Here is a 21837-nt window from a genome sequence, read left to right on the forward strand (position 1 = left end):
TGGTATCTTCAAAGCGTGCTTTAAGTGGCCATTCCTGCTTTCCTGGTAGTAAAAAAGAACAAAAACATCAGTCAAAAGACAGCCCGGTTTTGACACATGAAACAAACAAGGCAGTGTTTGTCATTGAGATTAGAGCCGATCAAAGGCTGTGGTGACCATAAAATGCATCGCCTTATGAACCTCGGAAAGAAGAAAAAGAAGGGAGAATAAAAATCAAAAAGTGAATTGCATCTTCCCGAGGAGGTGGAAAAATACAATTTTATGTGATAAAAAACCTGCGAGGGAACTACTGCATTACAGACTGCTCTCTCAATGAGAATGTAAAAGGTAATTTCACATATAAAAAGAACTCTAATGCATGGTGGTAATGTCGTGGGGATGGAACAAAGGAAAACTTTCATCTCTTTAAGCTTGGATGGAGAAAACCTTTGATGCTTTGAAAATGATAATAAAAATCTCAGACCGAACCACTGAATACGATGCAGGCCCCCCAGCACTTAATGCAGACACATGGGCTATCTACTGGAGAAAAAAGCCTTCAAATTGTGACACTTAGGGCGGCCAAATTATACCCTGAACAAACACAAAAGTGTGAGGAATAAAAAATCCTATTATATCAAAGATTAGTTGAAATCTCAGCATGCTAAGAGACAGAATTTATGTTCAAATGACGTTCTACATTTTGCAAAGCAATATTAATATATAACCGTGATATATTAAAAAGAGAGCCGGGAAAGATTTAAAGATGGCTTTAAGCGCAATAAGGCAAAATGCTAAAGTTTGATTGGATAAAAATAAGTTATTGCTCTTCCTAAACTAAAAAGCCCTTTTGTAAGTGATGGGGGGAAAAGACACAAGGTCTGTTCAGTGGTCTTTAGAAGAGGAAATTAGGCGTGAAAATTAGACTTTCCACCACCATAAGGGACAGTCCAGCAGCCCCATGCCTGGGGTCCGTCCAGCAGGACAGATGATCGGAAAAGTCTGCCTGTCCTCACCAAATGCATCCCCCCCGAACCCCTGACCCTGGTGTGCATTGAAATAACCCATTAGCTGCGTAATGTATTTAGACCAATGTCTTATACTCCACCCCCTCCTTTTCAGAAACACATTTTGACTCCACATTTCCAATTATTCAAACCATTTCCTGTGACTAGCCTCGTCCCTGTGCTCTGAGAGTGGGGTGTTCATCATCACTTCCTGTAGCTGTTTTCCAGAACGAGCATACATTATCATTGGAATATAACCTAACATGAATAACACTTAAAAAAAATGGCAAAGGTTTTCTATTTTCTCATGATGTCTGAATAATGTGGTATGTGATAACAGAATGGGGACTGAAACTTTCAAACTTCAAAAGGAACCCCTCCAAATCACTGAATTCAGGTGTTCCAATCACTTCCATGGCCACAGGTGTATAAAATCAAGCACCTAGGCATGCAGACACTTCTACAAACATTTGTGAAAGAATGGGTCACGCTCAGGAGCTCAGTGAATTCAAGCGTGGTACCGTGATAGGTTGCCACCTGTGCAGTAAGTACATTCATGAAATTTCCTCTCTACTAAATATTCCATGGTCAACTGTTAGTGGTATTATAACAAAGTGGAAGCAATTGGGAACAACAGCAACTCCGCCACGAAGTGGTAGGCCACGTAAAATAACAGAGCGGGGTCAGCGCATGCTAAGGCACCCAGTGCGCAGAAGTCATCAACTTTCTGCAGAGTCAATAGCTACAGACCTCCAAACTTTGTGTGGCCTTCAGATTAGCTCAAGAACAGTGTGTAGAGAGCTTCATGGAATGGGTTAACATGGCTGAGCAGCTGCATCCAAGCCTTACATCACCAGTGGTTCAGTGGTGTAACTCTAGTGCAGTGGAGACGAGTTCTCTGGATTGACGAATCATGCTTCTCTGTCTGGCAATCCGATGGACGAGTTTGAGTTTGGCATTTGCCAGGAGAATGGTACTTGCCTTACTGCATTTTGCTAAGTGTAAAGTTTGGTGGAGGGGGGATTATGGTGTGAGGTTGTTTTTCAGGGGTTGGACTTGGCCCCTTAGTTCCAGTGAAAGGAACTCTTAATGCTTCAGCATACCAAGACATTTTAGACAATTTCATGCTCCCAACTTTGTGGGAACAGTTTGGTGATGGCCCCTTCCTGTTCCAACATGACTGCGCAACAGTGCACAAAGCAAGGTCCGTAAAGACATGGATGAGAGAGTTTGGTGTGGAGAAACTTGACTGGCCTGCACAGAGTCCTGATCTCAACCTGATAGAACACCTTTGGGATGAATTAGAGCGGAGACTGCAAGCCAGGCCTTCTCGTCCATCATCGGTGCCAGACCTCACAAATGCGCTTCTAGAAGAACTGTCAAAAATTCCCATAAACGCACTCCTAAACCTTGTGGAAAACCTTCCCAGAAGAGTTGAAGCTGTTATGTCTGCAAAGGGTGGGCCAACTCCACATTAAACCCTACGGATTAAGAATGGGATGTCATTAAAGTTCGTGTGCATGTAAAGGCAGGCGAGACAAAACTTTTGGCAATATAGTGTATATCCAGAAGATAACTGAATTAATATTTTACATTTCAACTAAATTTGCCAGAGGAAAGTTGAAGTTAAGAGAATCAAGAAAGGCGAGCTTTGAGCTCTCTAATGTTATTCAAATATACTGACCCAAGTGCAGAAAAAAATCCTCTCTTGTTCCAGTCAAGGACATTATCAGGTCTTTCGTTTTTACATTCAATGCAATTTTGAGGTTGAATGATATTTTGCATGGGTATTGAAGGCAGACTAAAGGAACGCTTTAAGATAAGTGTTATTGGAGTCAGAGGGAATTTGAATGGACAGTTCATGGCATTGCAAAGACATTGATTGGACAATTTTCGTCTGAAATGCTTATGGTTGACTCCTTACATGTACCCCAAAATGGATCTGATCACAGTATCAGTCTCAGTGCAGTCATCTGTCCAAATGAGAGGAGGCACAGCAACACGGACTGGACCCTGCATCCAAATATGCATACTTCCCTGCTATACAGTATATACAAAGCATCATGTCAAATTAGTAGGAATTACAGACCCAAATCAAATCCATTATAAATGTGCATTCACTTAAAATAAAAATAAAACGAACTATCCATAATGATGTCTCCCTGACAAGCTTAAGGCCTCTGAGTGGAATGAACTGGCAATATTCAAACACAGATAGGAATTGAAAAAGGAACATTTCTTCAAATTAATGCCAGAGCCCTTTGAAACATGGAGGGTTTTTTTTGCAAAAGAAAGTGAAAGAAAGAAGAAAAACAGCACTGCTTATCTTTTAGTTTTGATTTAGGCTGAAACTCTCCGGAGGTGTAGTCAATCCCCATGATAACCAAGTATGAATCCTGATCTTCACAGCATAATTGCAGCTTTTGAGGAGTGAAACATGAGAGAATACAACACTGTTAGACATTTTATTGTATTTTTGCGGTAACTTACTGGCAGCACTATTGCCAGTAAGTTACTGTAATTGCCCCTTTACAGTAGCTTACCTGTAAATGTGTTTTACAGTATGATGCCCTTACCGTAATTTAATTTTACAGTATGATGCCCTTACCGCAATTTAATTTTACAGTATGATGCCCTTACCGTAATTTAATTTTACAGTATGATGCCCTTACCGCAATTTAATTTTACAGTATGATGCCCTTACCGCAATTTATTTTTACAGTATAATATTTTTTACAGTAATTTTACTGTAATTTATTTTACTTTTTATTTTACAAAATATGCATGTTAATATGTTATTACTTTATTTTGAATATTTTACATGAATGCAATAAAATAAATAATACATTTAATAAATTCCAAATAAGAGACTTGAGTCCATGTACATCAGTATATTTTTTATTCACCGTCACAATCAATTACAAAAAACAGAAAAAAAATAGAGAACTGAATTCATTACAACAAATCAAAGCAGAGATCATGACGATATGGCAACAAAAAATATGAACAAAATACCCCAGCTGGTCTTGGCTGGCCTCCCTACTGGTAAACTACTGATGGCTGATCTGAAACAAAACAGAGGGAAAATGTGTGAGAAATGGTTTATCTCATCTAAATTTGTTCATGGACAGATGAGGTAACAACTTGTGCAACAGCAGTTATTCATAGTTATACTTGTTATATTATTATTATTCATAGTTATACTTATATTATATATCTCTATCCCGAGGACAAGCGTGTGCGCTCTGGAGATTATCATGTGAAACGCAACAATACCCAATCAGAAAGCAAGCTGCTGACGGAAGACACCTCCCTCCAGCTCACGCTGGAACATGTAAAGGCCATGTTCACACCATCTCCATTACTTCATCTAAACATTTTCCTTTCCCCCCCCCCCCGCAAATTTTCTTTAAAAAGCATTCCATACACTATCAGGGTATATACAGAACTTCTTAAGTTGAATTTAATACCTTTTACTACCTTTTTTAATACCTTCAAAATATTTTTTAATACCAGCGCGACTTCAAGCTGCAACTATAGTAGCGTAAATGAAATATCTTTCCAAATGGAATAACATATTGCATCACAATGTAACGAGGTCATTATAACTTAACATCAGCTGCCCACAGAGATGAGAATAGAAATAAAGACAGAAGTGGAAGGAGACATCTTCTTCATAGTTCATGCAGTGTACAGAGCAATTTTCACGGCGCAATATAGATTTTTTTTCTTTTTCGTTTTAAATCATGAAGGCGAGTCAGTGGATATCACACAAAAACGTAATGTGTGCGAGAGTCGGTGAAGTCTCAAACCTGGTCAATTATTCACTACTGAAAGTGAACGTAAAATCTGACAAGCTTTCGGCGCATATTCTCACAGAGACAAGAGATATCTCTTTATTTATATAAATCTGCTTTAACATATGCTGATAACGTATAGCCTATAACTGTCTGAATTTATATTCTTAATATTTCTCTTTTGGCCCATATTGTGAAACAAATTAAAAGAGAAGTATAGGCCCATTTCGTGTTAAACAAGTTTTTTTTTAAATAAAGCTGCTCTTACTTTCTGATAATACTGATATTATTGTAGTGTTCTGACATATTATAGACTGATAATCATTTTAATTATAGGCCTATAATTCCTTGTTTAATTGTGCAAAATGTATTTAAATAATGAGGAGTAAGCTAATCTATCTATTCTTTTATTATGCAACATGTCGGTTGTGCATTGATGCATTATGAAATTATCACGGGAGCAAATTAAATGTATTATCAATTTAATAATAAAAGTAGGCCTACCCTAATAATAATAATAATCATTTATATACATAAATAGTAAATGCTAAATCTTCACTCATACAGTGAGCAGACAAGTCGCGCTCGACGATCCGAGCCATGGTGTGAGCATATAAACCGTGAGCTTTGGCTTTACATCGCATGCGATCTACTCGTACAGTGTGAGTAGATAACCTTGCTGAAATCGCACAGAAATCGCACAGTGTAAGCCAAGCTTTAAGCAACTTGCATATTTCGAAACAGCTCTTCAATGCCATAGATTCAAATTTAAAGAGTGGTGTTTAGTTGCAAGGTCTAAACACCACAGCACCTCAGCTCGCAATGTAGCGGTGGTGATAGGGCATAGCGTCTGCTGTCTGACGCCTGTCACGCACCTGTTGATGATGCTGCTAGACTAACGTTAGGCTACTGGCAGTGGTTTGAATCGGGAGAGCAGTCGGGGTTGAGGGCAAAGCAGTGGAGGTTGAGGTCGTTGATGCATCTGTAAAGCAGAACATTGATATGGGAAGCTGCTCGCTACGTCCGCGCATCCTAGCTTGGTGACTATTTGATTACATATGCGATTTGACGCCATTCACCCCCACCCAGGTTATATTAATTGTCTTCTTGCAGACGTGGCAATAAGCCTCGTGGCTGTTGCAAACTACTGGCCTAAGCCAGTCTTTAAATCGTGAGTCCTCCAGCCAGAGGTCCGAAAACTTGCATTTCCCCATGCTTTAATTACTGAATGGAAGCGAGCTCGCGTACATGTTTGTCAGCAAGCCAGCCGCGGACCCAGTTTGTTTCAGCGCGCGCGAACGAACACCACCTCACACGATATCGCGCAGGTCCTACTCTAAACATATAAATAAATCCACGCGAATTTTAGAAAAAAAAGGCCAAATTGACAAATTTATCTAAAAAAAATTGGGCTCGAAAATTTAATACCTCGTCAGATGACGTTTAGTACTTTTTACTACTTTTTAATGCCCTTAATTTTGGCTAATTTCATTTACTACCTTTTACAACCCCGCGGACACCCTGACTATAAGAGCAATTTCATGATATGATATACTTCATATCACCTGTGGTGTGGTAGGCAAACGTCACCTCCTGCTCAACTGACATCTTATGCTGCCTTCACGTGCTATAGGAATTACTGAACTAGTTTCCTAGTTAAAAAATTGGACATGAACGCCCTCTCAAGTCAAAATCTGAATGTGATGAGCTCGTAATCACAACTTCAGAAGTGGGAAGTAGGAAATTTCTAGCACATGAAGGCAGCATAAGACGAGGTTGGCTGAAAATTAAAAGATAAAAGTCTCTCAGAAATTGCAAATAATTAAATACTTGCACCTGTACATACTTGCATGATTAGTTTTTAGTTCAGGTTTTAGTTGTAGTCCAGCTTTGTCCGTTTCTCTGTCTATTCCTCAGTCTCTCTGTTTTCTGGTCACTGGTTGGATATGATCTGCATATAAAATAATGTATACATATTTTGGTAACACTTTACAATAAGGTTGTATTAGTTAACATTAGTTAAAGGGTTAGTTCACCCAAAAATGAAAATTCTGTCATTAATTACTCACCCTCATGTCGTTGGACACCCGTAAGACCTCCGTTCATATTCGGAACACAAATGAAGATATTTTTGTTGAAAGCTGATGGCTGAGAAAGGCTTCAGATAGGCCTCCATTGGCATTCAGTACATTGACACTTCCAAGATCCATGAAAGGCACTTAAAACATCGTTACAAAGTCTATCTCACCACAGTGACTCTACAATAATTTTACGATGTGACGACAATAGTTTTTGTGCGCAAAAAAAATCTAAATAACATCTTTATCCAACTTGTTCTCGACTTCCGTGTGTGCCTCCACGACGCATGCGCGAGAATATGACGCAGATCCGGCGTTCGGACATATGACCCAGAAGCGATTTGTTTACGAGCAGAGGAAGACGCGCGTGTCTAAGCTGTTGGATTCTACATTGATCGTGCTTTAGGTCTCGGCGTAGTTCTCAAAATGGGGCTTAAGTGTGCATTTCATGGATTCCCGAACGCCGGATCTGCGTCATATTCTCGCGCATGCGTCGTGGAGGCACACACGGAAGTCGAGAACAAGTTGGATAAAGGTGTTATTTTGATTTTTTTTTGCGCACAAAAACTATTGTCGTCGCATCGTAAAATTATTGTAGAGCCACTGTGGTGAGATGGACTTTGTAACAACGTTTTAAGTGCCTTTCATGGATCTTGGAAGTGTCAATGTACTGAATGCCAATGGAGGCCTGTCTGAAGCCTTTCTCAGCCATCAGCTTTCAACTAAAATATCTTCATTTGTGTTCTGAAGATGAACGGAGGTCTTACGGGTCTCCAACGACATGAGGGTGAGTAATTAATGACAGAATTTTCATTTTTGGGTGAACTAACCCTTTAATGCATTAGTTAACATGAACTAACCATGAACAACACCTCTGTTCAGCATTAGTTAATCTTTGTTAACGTTAGTTCATAAAAATCCAGCTGTTCATATTAGTTCACAGTGCATTAACTAATGTTAGCAAGATTTTAATAATGCATTAGTAAATGTTGAAATTAACATTAACAAAGATAAATAAATGCTTTATAAGTGCAGTTCATTATTAGTTAATGTTAACTAATGTAGTTAACTAATGAACCGTATTGTAAAGTGTTACACAAATTTTTAAGTGCATACAATGAATCATTTTTAATTACTTTGTCATGTTATGCAGTGACATATCCCACATGAGACTAAACAGTCACAACAAGATAACAAATAGATGCCAAGTAGGAAATGCAGGCAAATGCATTAAAAGACGTTAATCACATAATGTTAGTCAAAATATATACTTACAAAGCCAAAGATGCTCAGTGCTGTGGCTCTTTCTGGGGTGTTGTTAGCTCCTGTTGACACAAGAGAGAAAAATAAGAAATTTTCATTAATGTTTATTGACTATAATGGTGCCTAAATGTTATGCACATGATAATTCACAGATATAGGATGACTGCTAGATTGACCACTTACACAATCAAATGACTATCAACACTGAAAAAAGAGAGAAGACAATAATAGAGCCTTCAGTGGCATGTAAAAATGAATTCATATGAAATAATATAATAAATAAGAAGCCACAATGAACATACTTGAACTAATTATTATTTTACTTGAATATATATTAATCCTCTGGTGTATACACTGGCGTAAATGTTCTATTTTCGAGAGAGAGAGAGAGAGAGAGAGAGAGAGAGAGAGAGAGAGGGCGCGCGAGACAGCCTTTGACACCGCTAACGTTACTTCAAATGGCGTCACACACATTTAACTGTCAACGAAAATATGTAACTATAACTGGCCGTGAAAAGACGGAAACCATTGTTCGCGTAAATACAACATTTGGTACATAATGTACAATGCAGGTAACAGTTAGTCAATTGTATGCAAATTTAATGGGTTATGAAAGCGGTTCTTGAGGAAAATGAACAGTTCCCCGAGACTGTCATATACGTTAGTAATAGCAATTCGATATTATTATTTACTTTCTTCATATATGTAGCTATATTTAATGGATATTGGTTTACGTTTTAAAAGTATCAAAGACATTTGTGACAAATTTGTCAAATAAAAACTTCTTACCTCAGGAAAGCTCGCAGCTGGTGTCTGGCGATCCGATCCACAGGCAGGGACGTCCGTTATGCGCGCACTCGACACAAACCTCATTTGCGCGGGCTTGGCACGCGAGTAAACAATTTAAATTGTGTGAGGTGTAAGCAAAGTTTATAAATATATTTTTTAAACATTTAAAAATTACATTTATATCACCACACTTGTACTGGTATTACTCTGGCATTAAAATAATAATAAATAAAATAAAATTACGGATCATGAGATATAAAATGCTAACAGTAGGTGTGTGTGTGTAGCCTACCGTTAGCATTTTATATCTCATGATCCGTCATTTTATTTTGCAACGTACAGTTATAGCCGAAAAATAAACAAGTAATGAAACTTCACTTTGCCCTCAGCCTAAACGATTTGCCAGGGAACAAATTATAGATCCATGAGAGCAAATATGGGCCGTTAAATCTCCACAAGACTAATTATAGCTGGAGACGCCACAGAGACATCAGAGCCAGCGGCAGACGTCAGAAGGGCTAGCCGAGGAAAGTCTACTCTCGCCGGGTAAACAAGCGCTGAACGCCGCTGACTCACTGGAGCTCACATCTCCGAAAACACCAGATAAAATGTTAAAATAGGCACTCTTCTTATAAATAAACCACAGATTTGAGCTTTAAACAACTACATTACCGACTAAAAAAGTCTTAAAACTACGTTTTGTCACACATTAACAGTTTTAACACAAAAAGACGTGTAAACACAGCCCATGTCAGTCATTTCTCAACGAGAAGAGCCGCTGGCAGAAGCTCCTCCTATGAGGCGAATTCGAAATACATTTATAACACTAATACTTTACTCTATTTATTCTATACTCTATTTTTTCCTCTTTTTGAAAGTTGTGAAATCACTATTGTGGAGTTTTTCTTTTGCTATTTGAGCAAATGGGCACACAAAAAATATATAATTATTGTATTCTCTCATTCACCGCTATAAAATTAAACCCAACTATGACGACTTCCGCTCTGAGAAACCCGAAAATGTGAAAAGGGTAGGAGAAAATACTAAATATAAAAATTACTTCTTTGTCTCCCACAAAGAACTAATTTTACATCCTTCCATCCACATGTTTTTATTTAACTTTTAAACATCCAGTGTGTGTGTGTGTTTGTGTGTATTCTTTGTTTACAGTAGCACTACTGCTTTTACGTAAACAGTAAAATACTGCAAATTCCCATATACAGTAAGTTACTGTAAATTTCATTAAAAATACCCACAATGCAGTGCATATTACAGTAGCTAACCGTAAATAATATAAATGGTATTTTACTGGGCTTTTTTGCGGTAAGTAACTGTAAAATTGCGGTAAAGTCTAACAGTGAACGCTAACACCAACTTTTTATTTCTAACTTTTCCTACAGTGTACGAATCCCTGGATCTCTTATGAGTAAAGAAAGCTAAGCTATAATTATTGAAAAGCTAAGCTTGAAGTTACAGCTATTTTCGGGCACAGCTTTTTGCTGATGCCTAACTTGGCGGCGCTCGTTTTGAAAAGGGCGTGTTTGGTTAAAAATAAAAACGGTGCTTTTCCTTCTCATGAAGTTGGGAAGGAAATTGTCATTTAATTAAATGGTCTATAAAAACAACCGTTCGACTCATTTTGCAGCACATTACGTCATATACAAAGCATGAGGCCATAATTGTGTGAGAAAGGCCTTTTTGGACTAACAGGTCCTTTTATGAAAACGAGATGGTGCCCAAAATTGAGCCCGATAGCTCCTGCAGGGCTCTCAATGGTAAACAGCTCAAAACAGCTACGCCTCCTTCACCGCCTGGCACAGAGCAGAAAAACCCTACAAGCACGCCCCACCCCCGGGATAAACAAGTCTTTAGGTCAAGTCTAAAGCGGCTCGGATGCATTCCTGCCTGTTATTAATAAGGTTTTGGAGGATACCGCTACAGCTCGCGAATACTCAACCGAAGTGCCTGGCCTTCCACGTGTCGTAGCTGCGTGGTGGAGGCACTCTAACCCCTTTTAATTGCCCTAGAGGTGGGACGGGTTACAGAGGGCCATGCCTGGTGAAAATAATGCATTATTTATTCCGATCTGCCTGCTCCTCTATGAGCGTGCATCAGGGCTAATAGATTAATGAGGTCACATTAACATTTCTCTCACAGCCCGGAACAAGATGGCTGTTGATGGAAATTAGATTAAGCCGGGCTAGATTAAGCACATTTACTTCAATACAATCTCAGGTACTTTCTACTAACACTATATAATGGCATCGCAGCACGCATATAATGCGTATCCCATTACAAGCTGCATTTAAAAAATCAAATAAAACTATGTAATTTTTGGGCAAAAAGTAAGAAACACTCACCAAATGCATCATTACAGGCCCGCACGTCCGTTGTTTAAGGCATTAAGGTAATTTAACAATGTCAAGAGGAAAGTGTAATGGCCATGATGGATTTTTGTTTTTCTCATGGTCTATGGCTGATAATATTTTTATAGTCTTTTTCTTGTGTACTTAAGCCATTAAAGACTCCAAATGTAAGAAAATTGTCTGTCAATTTGTCAGTTATTTGCTCACTAAATGTTGTAGCACTTACTGTCATTTGTGGTGATCAATACTTAATAAATTAGGATGTTCACCTCAGTTTAAGACACGGATGTACAGCACCTTCTCGGGCCCCGAGGGGCCTGGACTGATGGAAGCTTCTCACTAATGTAGCCAAAGTGAGCCCTTTCTGTAAATTGCTTTTGTAAATTCAGTTGAGCTGAAATACAACTCAACCTCGACTTTCATTAAACGGCATGTTGAAAGTCAGAGAAAGCAAGAAAAAGCAAGGGGCGGAGGAAGAGGCTGGAAGACGTTTGCGTGCCGCCACTGAGTACAGTAATGCATCGAAGATTGTATTCTGTCCAAAACAATCCCATTTACAATATTGAATTATCAGGCAGAACGTCAATGATCGTAGTCACAGAGAAACACGCTCCCTATGTCCAATCCAATTAAATACGTTTGTTAAATAATATAATGATTGCTTTAACCATTCTCTCACTTACAGTCCATTCATTATGAATACTAAAAATGCCATTGTACAGTACTTGGGGAAAAGGTTACGGGGACCGATAGAATTAATTGTCCTGCTGAAGAAAAATGTCATGGGAACAATTAGATTTTTGTGATGCCCGATTCCTCCTCCCCAGCCAGTTAGTGGCATGGCGTTTTAATTTGTAACCCGACATGATAATATGCTGTTAGTGGGTAAAAGCGGCAAATATATTTCATATTGATTAAAAGAGCTAATGTTTCTCTGTGAGAAAAAGCTGCTTTATGCAGGTGTGGGTGCAACTGTGATTCATAATTACCCCAAATACCATCAGGTATAAATACTGAAGATTCAGACCAACTACTTTAACAGGCCTGTGTGCCTCAGCTTATTGACATGGATGGATGGATGGATGGATGGATGGATGGATGGATGGATGGATGGATGGATGGATGGATGGATGGATGGATGGATGGATGGGTAGAGGACAAACGGACGGACGACAGGTTATTAACATGGGTGGATGGATGATGGATAGATAAAGGATAGACGGACAGACAGGTTATTGACATGGATGGATGGATGGATAGATAGAGGATAGACAGACAGACAGGTTATTGACATGGATGGATGGATGGATGGATGGATGGATGGATGGATGGATGGGTAGAGGATTGACGGACAGACAGGTTATTGACATGGATGGATGGATTGATAGATAGATAGAGGATACACGAACAGAGAGGTTATTGACATGGATGGATGGATGGAGGGGTGGATAGATGGATGGTTGAATGGATGGATAGATACAGGACAGACGGACAGACAGACAGTTTATTGACATGGATGGATGGATGCATTGATGGATAGAGGATAGACGAACAGACAGGTTATTGACATGGATGGATGGATAGATGGATAGATATAGGGCAGATGGACTGACAGACAGGTTATTGACATGGATGGATGGATAGATAGATAGACGAACAGACAGGTAATTGATATGGATGGATGGATGGATGGAGGGGTGGATGGATGGATGGATGGATGGATACAAGACAGACAGATGGACAGACAGGTTATTTACATGGATGGATGGATGGATACAGGACAGACAGATGGACAGACAGGTTATTTACATGGATGGATGGATGGATAGAGGATAGATGAACAGACAGGTTATTGACATGGATGGATAGATATAGGACAGATGGACGGACAGACAGGTTATTGACATGGATGGATGGATAGAGGACAGACAGACGGACAGACAGGTTATTGTCCAGTCAATGAGCATGTGCACATCCCAGGACACTGCCTGTTTCTATGGCAACTGGAGCTTCTAACAGCAACTGCAGTGACGCGATGACTTTACCAATTGCCGATTGGCTCTTTTATTTAGAACAGTAGTTCTCAAAGTGTGTTACGAGTACCACTAGTGGTACTCAGGCTGCCTCTAGTGGTACGCAGAGGACTCACTTTATTAATTGAATTAATAATCTTTATTTAATTATTTTATTTACCTGTATGTAAGCACAGTGCAGTGTTAATGTACAAACTGTATTTACAATGTTAAAGTGGCTGACAACAATACAGATTCTTTAGGAATAAACTGCCTAGTTTTTTAACTGTGCAGAGCTGTAGCTGAATAGTTAGGCGTACTACTACTGTATTTTAATATTGGTCATTATGGTGGTACTTAGAGAGCCAAATATTTTCTGAGGTGTTACTTGGTATAAAAAGTTTGAGAACCACTGATTTAGAAGATGGTACTTATTTCACCATATTGTATTGCATTTTGACATTCTGTCTTCGCTTGTATGAATTATTACATTTTGATAGAGTGTGTTGACATTCATGCCACAGTGGAATGACTAACAAAAATACTGTAAGTTCAAATTAATTTTCAGCATCAAATTGATACACCATAAATGTATGGCCAATGCTGAATATTTAATATATATATTTTTATGTCATTTCTGTGAATATTGGTGTGGCTTATAATGTTGTGATATTCAGAGCTTCAGTGAACTGATCTCTACATGTCCTACATAAGAAAAGTGTGTGTTTTGCGGTACTTTGTCTTTTATGCCAACTAGATACAAAATCACAGCGCTTAATTAAATGGTGTTAGAGTTAAATTCGATAATGGTGCAGAGAGAAACCAAATAACATGAAAGTCACAAGATGCTCTACAGGTCAAAGTTTACAATTTTCATCGTAACACCATTTGGAAGTAATCAGAAACCTGCGTTGTCACATAACCCTGTGAATAAGGTGTCAGCGAGCTCCTTCCCTAGAAAAAAATAAATAAATAAAGCGTTGCTCCAGCAGATAAAATGTGTTCAAATTACAAAAGGAAAGGATGGAAAAATAACTCCAATTTACACTCATTTTCACCTTTTGTTGCAAGTTTTCTGTCGTGGGATTGGCTCGGCCGGGGAGAGGAGGCTATTCTCCGGGGAATGGGGCGTGTGTGCGGCAGGACAATGGACCGAGGCTCACACCAGGCCCGACGCGTCGCACCTGCTGAGAGAATAAATGACACACTTCGTTCTCTGCCGTTGTCTGGCTGGCATTTCACACACGCTCCAAATTCATCACCTTTGTCTTCAAAACAAAGGCAAAAGAAGAAGAAAAAAGGAGAAATTGCCTGGTCTGAGGTGAGCTTAAGGAAATATTTCCAGAGCCGGAGAGGGACAATAACCTTTTGTGTGCTTTGTGCTAGTACATAGACAAAAAGCCTCAAATACAAACTCGCCTTTCTCTGTTTGATGGAGGGAGAGAAGATCTAACTCCATCAGAGATGTTTTATGAAGCTTTGTATTAGAGATGACTCGCAAAGGCCTAGCGGTACACGTTTCTGGATGGCAGGTCTATTAATACTCTTCCAAGTTGTGATTGGAAATTAAGCTGGATGGACGTTTCCCAAAGGTCTTGTAGGAAACAGACAGCAGGTTGGATAGCATCTCATGAATCTGTGTACGAATCCGCTGGCTGCAATAATCAGACAGTGAGAAGTGGGGACTTTATGTGTGGAAGACAGTCAATTAAATGGGAAGCAGGACTAAAGAGGAGTGATTATGACCTGACCTTTAGCAGTGCATTAAAACCCCCAGCAGCTGAGATCTTGAGAATGAGGTGTCATCTCTGAGCAAGCCAATGAATGCAGACCAATAAAACTCGCTCGCTTGTACGAGGAGCAAAAATTATGTCCAAATATACACAGCCATTTATGTACAAACAATCCTACTAACTGGTTTATGCAAGCAAAAGCGAGCTGCACACGCAAATGTCAGGCTTTAACACACTCCTCGCTTAACCTGCAGTCACATCTTGTATCTCAAGAATCGTTTGTTACTCCACTACAAATTTAGTGCCTTTAATTCTTTCTAAAAGCCTTTTTACCAGCTGCAATTGTAATATTAAAAGTGTGCTAATACATGATGACCCACAATTCTCTGTGGTGATTCACTTTTGTAGATAATTTGAAAGTAATTCAAAAGTGTTTTCTGACATTTTCTTAAACTTAGGATAAATCATATTATAATCAGCTATGGATGGCTATATTTTTGCCATAGAGAATTTTTTTTATTTTTTTTATTCTATATTTCATTTAAAGGTCCCATGGCATGAAATTTTCATTTTATGAGGTATTTCAACATTAATATGAGTTCCCCTAGCCTGAATATTGTCCCCAAGTGTATAGAAATGTTGATCGGTGTAAAACCGAGTTCTGGCTGTCTTTCTCTGCCTTTGAGAAAATGACAGGCCAGACGAGCCAATCCTGAAGTCTCCTGGTTTGACGTCCAAGCAGGAACGGTAACCTCCCTTTCCTCCACCCAGAGAATCTGGCACGCCCTTGCAAGTGCTCGAGAGATCATTACTTGTGAACGAGTGAACGCTGGCAGTTTCTCAGTGTTTGGATGTACAAATGAAAACAGAAGTCTTTCTTCAATTCCTTCTGATCTGTGATCATTAATTTTTTATGTGTAGCTAATTATTTATTATTCGTGCACACACTGCGGCTTCTCTCCCGACAGAAAGGTGTTTTCTATCTTGTGAGTCAGTGTTTTTGTTCGTCCTCGTCGCGTCTATCTGTTCTTAAATGTGCATACAGTCTTTTCTGCTCAACACCAGCAGAGTCACATCTGTAGAGATAAACCTCACACACGCCGAAGCTCGGCCTTCAACATCCCCGACCCCCAGTACTGCATCTGGCCCACAGCGGAGGAACCAAACGCGGCGTGAGATTAAGCAGAAGGAGGGTAAGCGTGAGCATATCTGGGCTAGGCTAGCCAGCTTTCCCCACAATAAACTGGATTACATTCGATTACTGCTGCTGTGTCTTTGTTTGCGCTGTGTAACGTTACTCAATGCGCGTCACTGATGCTTTTCATATGATTGGAACATATCTAGAAATAATGCTATACTCAACACTTACTAACTCGTTCATCTCGCTGTAATGGTACATTGCATGTGTTGCAAAGTTGGTAGAATAATGATGAAGACGGACTCGGCGTGACTGGGACTCGTGTTTATTCAGAACTCTCAGATAGAAACACAATAAACTCGCGCTGACAGACAGCGCTCTCATAACTCAGTAGTTACTATAAATAACTTTGTTAGCAATCGCTCCGTCTCCGTGATGTCCGGTTTGCGAACGAATCATTCTTTTGAATCGGTTCTTTTTAGTGAACCGAACCAGTTCACCAAATCGGACTGAATCGTTCTAAACGGTTCGCGTCTCGAGTCAGCGCTGATCCACATGAGTGACAGTCCCTCCGACTAGAAATAAACGAATAACCTGAAGTATATGCTAGTACCTACAACAGTTCACCCTGAACTGAGACATGCTGAGAGAACTGATGAGAAGTGAACACAGGTCCATCCGTCTCTCTGGCAGACTCGTGCCTGCTCGTGCCTGCTCGTGCCTCATTAAACCACGCCCCCTCCGCTCATTTAAAATGCAAAGATGTCAGCCAATCACAACAGTGGGCGTTTTTACTGAAGTCTCACAGCAGACACGCCTCTTGAAGCAGGGCATTCAGCCACAGGGCAAACAGCAGTATAGAAAAAAATGCCTTTTATTTCAAAATTATGACATTTTATGATGTAAAAATCATACTAACAATATAAGTACACCTCAGGAAACACTATAAAATAATAGAAAAATGCCATGCCATGGGACCTTTAAACCTTCAAATGCCAAAACTTCAAGGGCCAAGAAAATACAATTCAATACATTTTGGGCAAATAAATATAATAAAAATAATGACAGGTGAAGTGAATAACACAGATTATCTCTTCATCATGTCACCTGTTAGTGGGTGGGATATATTAGGCAGCAAGTGAACATTTTGTCCTCAAAGTTGATGTGTTAGAAACAGAAAAAATGGGCAAGTGTAAGGATTTGAGCGAGTTTGACAAGGGCCAAATTGTGATGGCTAGACGACTCGGTCAGAGCATCTCCAAAACTGCAGCTCTTGTGGGGTGTTCCCGGTCTGCAGTGGTCAGTATCTATCAAAAGTGGCCCAAGGAAGGAAAAGTGGTGAACCAGCGACAGGCAAACTGTAGCTCAAATCGCTCAAGAAGTTAATGCCGGTTCTGATAGAAAGGTGTCAGAATACATAGTGCATCGCTGAACACAAAAGAAGATATTTTGAAGAACGTTTGTAACCAAGCAGACTTTTTTTAAATTCATCAGTATTTTTTCCCTACTATGGTAGTCAATGGTTGCTCTATCAGCTTGGTTACACACAATCTTCAAAATATCATCTTTTGTGTTCAGCAGAACAAAGAAACTCATACAGGTTTGGAACAACATGAGGGTGAGTAAATGATGACAGAATTTTCATTTTTGGGTGAACTATCCCTTTAATTCATGAAACTAAAACTTTTGATTCTTTCATAGACTATTAACAAAGCAAACCATTTAAAAGTCATCAATAGCATGTCTGCATAATCCAAATGTTGTGTCTGGCTTTGTAATAGGCCCATTTGCACTGAGGAGTAATGGCTCCATCTGTTAACACGTTGCAATTTTGTTGATTCATGAGCATATTCAGGTTAAAGCAAGTGATTAAGAGATCATGCATAATTTAGGATAGAACAACTTTCGCATTGCCATATATTGTATTTGAATTAAAAATTTGGCTTTCATATGGTATAAATCTTTAATATCAGTTTATCACTCCCCTTGGTTCTTAAGCAGTATACATTAACTTGTGTATTAAGCTTTTGTGTATTTTACATTTCAAGTAATGTTTTAAACTCCTTTTGTTCCCCATCTCTCTGTATTTTTGGGAACTCCTGCATTGCACAGAGAAGCTTCCTCATCCGCTGCCTCAAACAGGAGGTTTAAAACCAGCCTAATCCCTCAAAATGGTGCTCTAATTTCATAATCCCCCCCAGGAAAGTAATTTAGAACTGGCTCCAAATTTACAGAAATAAAAATGGGAAATTAATGCTCCAATGCATGGGTGGCTCTTACATTTTCTTCTTCTTTTTATTTGAAATTGTAGCAAAATTCTCGATCATCCTCAGGAGACATCCTCTCCTATCGCAAAAAGAGCTGATTAGCAGGATATTGTAATGCAGATAACAGCCTCTTCTCTGGTATTAAGCCTGAGGTTTTGTAGCTGGGGTTCTGTCTGTGAGTGGTGTTCCCCAGTGTATATATATATACACTTTTGGTTTCATCTGATCTCAATGCATATTGCTAAACTCAGAGGATTGTGGCGATTTAGCAGTCTATTTTGTGGGAACCTGGAAGTGGTCTGTCTTTGTGTTGGAAATACCTGGAATTGGTTGAAGAGGTTTAGGTTTTGTGCAAAATTCAGAATTGAAGAAGAATTGAACTGGCCACAACTCATGGGAAGTTGCATTGGAATTACAGGAAGAGGAATTCTGGGTAATGAAGTTTACCTCCACACCCTGGCTCAAAAAATTATTCATACATTATCCATCCAGCCATCCTGTAAAAAGAAGTTCAAAAAGTCCGGAAGATGATTGCTTCAAGTTTTTGAGTTCTGTAACTTATCGGAAAAAAAAATGCTGTCTCAGCCTTTTATTAAACATAATATAATAAATAATATAATGCATAATAAGTTATGTTAACCTAGCAATTAACATTACATTAAAATGAAAACCACCAAATTTGTGAGATCTCGCCATTTTAAGTTGCTCCTACTAAATAGCCTAAAAGTTGACACATTTTCTTGACTTTTTTTGTCTGACAAAATAGATTTTTTTATAGTGCATCATTCTAACAGTAATTATTCATTAAACTTCAAAACTTTTAATTTGTTTTCAAATGTTCGATCAAGGCTTTATCAAGGCAAAATTTTAAGTTTTGATGAACTTAGCTTTTAGTAAAAATTATAACATTTTCTGAATTTCAGTGAACTCTAATTCTACTTCCTTAAAGGGTTAGTTCACCCAAAAATGAAAATTCTGTCATTAATTACTTACCCTCATGTCGTTCGACACCCGTAAGACCTCCGTTGATCTTCAGAACACAAATGAAGATATTTTAGTTGAAATCTGATGGCTCTGAAAGGCCTCCATTGGCACAATGCACGGTACACTCTCAAGACCCTTAAAAGGTACTAAAGACGTCGTTACGAAGTCCATCTCACTACAGTGGTTCTACAATAACTTTATGAAGAGGCGAGAATAGTTTTTGTGCGCAAAAAAACCCTAAATAACGACTTATATAGTGATGACGATTTCAAAACACGCCATCATGAAGCTTCGAAGCGTTATGAATCAGCGAGTCTATTCAGCAGTTTGGATCGCCAAATTTCAGCAGTTTGGCGGTTTGACACGCGATCCGAATCATGATTCGACTCACTGATTCATTACGCTTCGAAGCTTCATGATGCCGTGTTTTGAAATCGTCATCACTATATAAGTCGTTATTTAGGGTTTTTTTGCGCACAAAAACTATTCTCGCCTCTTCTTAAAGTTATTGTAGAACCACTGTAGTGAGATGGACTTTGTAACGACATCTTTAGTACCTTTTAAGGGTCTTGAGAGTGTACCGTGCATTGTGCCAATGGAGGCCTTTCAGAGCCATCAGATTTCAACTAAAATATCTTAATTTGTGTTCTGAAGATGAACGGAGGTCTTACGGGTGTCGAACGACATGAGGGTAAGTAATTAACGACAGAATTTTCATTTTTGGGTGAACTAACCCTTTAAAATTGCAATTTTTCTCAAATGAGCCATTTTATTGAATTGCACTTAAAAGACTTGTTTTTGCTACCTTAATTCAAATTAAATTCAATGTTGCAAACAGAATTGAATTTAAAAGGCTCACTTAATTCAATTCTGAATGGCACACAACCCAACAAGCAATTTTGCTTTTAAAAGATGTCTAATAGGCATCCAAACACAGCTCTGACCTCAAGGCTAAAACAAGGCAAAATTTGGGCTGTCGTCTAAAAAATATTAAAAACTATTAAAATTTAATAGACGTCTAACCATAGCCCAAAAATAGACTAGTCATCAATTTCAAAGAAATTAAACCAAACACCTTGTAATCACTGTTTACTTTGCTTACATGATGGAATATCATACAGTTATTTTGGCAAAAATGACGTAACCAAATTCAAGGTTATTTTGCTAGAAGTGGGTTACTCATTGTCTATTGTTAACTGAGACAGTGAAATGACTGGGAAACCTGTTGAGGGTAGAGGTTCTTGGGGTTCACAGTGGTTTGGTGGTGGAGATAAATGGTTCACAACTGGATGAAGAACAAGGAAATGCACAAGAGAAAACTGAAAAGAATGTATACGTTCTCAATTTCTATTTTAAATTCATAGCTAGTATAGTTGAGGTTTCGCCCTTCCACACATTGTTGCTAAAGAAGGTGCGTGTCTGATTGGTGAATGTTGTGAAGTCCTGTCTTGATAGAGGAGGTAATCAGTGGCGTAGTCACTTGCCTTATTAGGTGGAATAATGGAGCTAAACGTCTGTATTAACACATCACATCGCTCTCGCCATCACAGCAGTCAATGATATATAAAAACCATTTATAATTATCCCCCTGCAATGAACTGTCATCAGCCCGTTTGGTATGAAGAGGAAATCTCATTTCCCTCAAATCACATTCATAGGCAGGGACTGGCAGGTAGCAGAGGAAATGCTGAGTGGGTTTTCCACAGGGGGAAAAAGACAAGGTCCAGGAGACCCAGCACAGAGAAGATAGCAAAAATATTATGCTAATGCCTCCACAGTGGGCTAATCACCACGACCCTGAATTAAAAGGCCAGATAATTAATTCCAGAGTACTAGGTTATCTACTTGGGCTATTGTCTCCACAAGAGAAAAGGAGAAAGGATTCATCCCTTTGTCTGTGTTTAACAAGACAGATAAGGTAGGCCTGAACTTGCCTGGCTTGGGCTGCTGGAAATTAGAGCATGGATGTGTAAAAAGAGGTTCCTTTTTATTGCAAAGATGAAAAAAAAAGGCAAACTGACCTCCTTACGATGTCCTTCTACATCCAGAAAAGAAACCGCGACTGACTTGTTTGGGCAGGAAGGGCAGCTGAAGTCCTCCTGAGAAGTGTGATATTGTGTGGTACTTTATTTATCTTGTCCTTCTGGCTTGACACAGCTTCTACTTTTCCAGGACAGATCTAATTTAAAGGATATGCGAAGGTCTTTTCGCTGGCCCGTAGGTGAATAATGTGAAATATTGGTAGCCAGACAAGAGTCACGTGTGGCCACACAAAAGAACTAATATGATTTACTGAGCTCATTTCCTGCTTTTCGGCCATATTTGAGGGAAAAAAAGAAGAAAAATTACAGGAAACAACAAGGGAATATCTCTTGCATGACCACCACAACTCAATATGTCTGAAGTATATGTGTTAAATACTAT

General features: G+C 39.0%; 2 long non-coding RNA genes across 2 annotated transcripts in view; both read right to left on the reverse strand.

Annotated features, from left to right (window-relative positions):
- Positions 1-6631: 6631 nt before the first annotated feature.
- Positions 6632-9037, reverse strand: LOC307120068. Its single transcript, XR_013815742.1, has 3 exons — positions 8914-9037; positions 8137-8186; positions 6632-6734 (listed from the first exon to the last, which is right to left on the reverse strand). It is a non-coding gene; the product is annotated as an uncharacterized lncRNA (long non-coding RNA).
- Positions 9038-14349: 5312 nt separating this feature from the next.
- The window catches only part of LOC307120067, a 73314-nt gene continuing 65826 nt past the window's right edge, over positions 14350-21837 (reverse strand). Inside the window, exon 5 of the long non-coding RNA XR_013815741.1 lies at positions 14350-14478. This is a non-coding gene — a long non-coding RNA (uncharacterized lncRNA). The remainder of the gene's footprint in view (positions 14479-21837) is intronic.

Source organism: Gobio gobio, assembly GCF_949357685.1.
Source record: "Gobio gobio genome assembly, chromosome: 23".
Classification (NCBI taxonomy): Eukaryota; Metazoa; Chordata; class Actinopteri; order Cypriniformes; family Gobionidae; genus Gobio; species Gobio gobio.